The sequence below is a fragment of the Pteropus vampyrus genome, unplaced genomic scaffold (assembly GCF_000151845.1).
Source record: "Pteropus vampyrus isolate Shadow unplaced genomic scaffold, Pvam_2.0 Scaffold789, whole genome shotgun sequence".
Classification (NCBI taxonomy): Eukaryota; Metazoa; Chordata; class Mammalia; order Chiroptera; family Pteropodidae; genus Pteropus; species Pteropus vampyrus.
This window is the reverse complement of record NW_011889570.1, coordinates 115585-116973: the sequence shown is the minus strand read 5'-3', so window position 1 is coordinate 116973 and position 1389 is coordinate 115585. Positions and strand designations below refer to the sequence as shown.

At 52.6% G+C, this 1389-nt stretch overlaps 1 pseudogene; it reads left to right on the top strand.

The window, feature by feature from the left end:
* The first annotated feature begins 720 nt into the window (after positions 1–720).
* On the top strand, positions 721–839 carry LOC111734109 (annotated as a pseudogene).
* The last annotated feature ends 550 nt before the right edge of the window (positions 840–1389 follow it).

Below are 1389 nucleotides of genomic sequence, written 5' to 3'. Positions count from 1 at the left end.
AAACAGAAAAGTCCTTGTCATGAGAATTTATTCTCTGTTGCCGTCTGCTGGGCATTTGAAAATAATAGGCAAGTGTCCGTTAATATAAAAAGTTATTTGCTGCTGCCATCTGCTCAGCATTTCGGGGATAACACAGAAGTGCACGTCTTGAAAAGTTATTTCTGCTACTATTATGTGCATTTAAAAAATGACTCCCTAGGGTATGGTTTTTTTTTTTCCTGCCATTTTGTGTGAATCTTGGGAATAACACAGCAGTGTATGTCTTGAAAAATTCTTCTCTGCTGCCATCTCGTGGATATTGTAAAAATAACAGCAGTGTATTTCATAAAAAACTTTTTTGTGCTGCAATCCTGTGGGCATTTTGAGAATAACAGAGTGTAGAGCATCATAAAAATTAATTTTCTGCTGCCATCAAGTGTATATTTTATTAATAACACCAGAGTGGTCATGAGTATTCATTCTCTACTGCTATACGGTGGCCATATAGGATCTATGTTATCAAAAAACTTGACACTCTACTGCCATCTGGTGGGCTTTTTGGAAATAACAGCAGTGCATCTCATGAACAGGTATTTCTGCTGCTATCATATGCATTTCAAATTAGCACCCATGTATATGTAATCATAAAAATTTACTTTATGCTGCGGTGCAGGCGCGGACGTCTCTGGCGCCCGGGAGGCCAGGCTCGAGCTCTTGGGGTGGCAGGTGACAACCTGTCCCCTCTACGGCCATACCATCCATAACGCGCCCGATCTCCTCTGATCTTGGAAGCTAAGCAGAGTCAGGCCTGCTTAGTACTTGGATGGAAGACCGCCTGGGAATACCGGGTGCTGTAGGCTTTGCCGTCCCCTCCTTTTGCCGCCCTCCAGCCAGGGTGCCCCTGGACACCCCCGGGCCCTGCTCACTCACTCGCTCGCTGTCTGTCTCAAGGGTCCCGGGCAGGCGCCCGAGCCAAGGGCTTCTCCAACGGCCGCGTGCCCCGCGCCCTCGCTTGCCTTCACCTGCTCTCCTGCAGCCAGCCCTGGGCTGTTTTTCCTCTCTCCGCTCCGGGCCCTTCCCTTCTTAGGCTCCGCGGGGCCGAGCCCCAAGGACCGCCGTCTCTGACACACGATGGGAGTGCTCTCGCATGCCCGGGATGCGGGACTCTCCACCCCCACCCACCCTGCCCAAGGCCTCACGTCTCGACTGGCACGCTTCTCACCGCCCTTCTCGCCAGACAGCCAGGTGCCCTCGGACCAGGCGTGAAGCCACCTCGCACAGCCAAGACGAGAGCGGGACCGACAAGCCACAGTGAGAACCCTCTCGCTCGCAGCAGGCCCGCAGCGAGCAGCCACACACACACGTACTCCAGGGAGCCCGTGCGTCTCTCCTTTCTGCGGCGGGACCCCC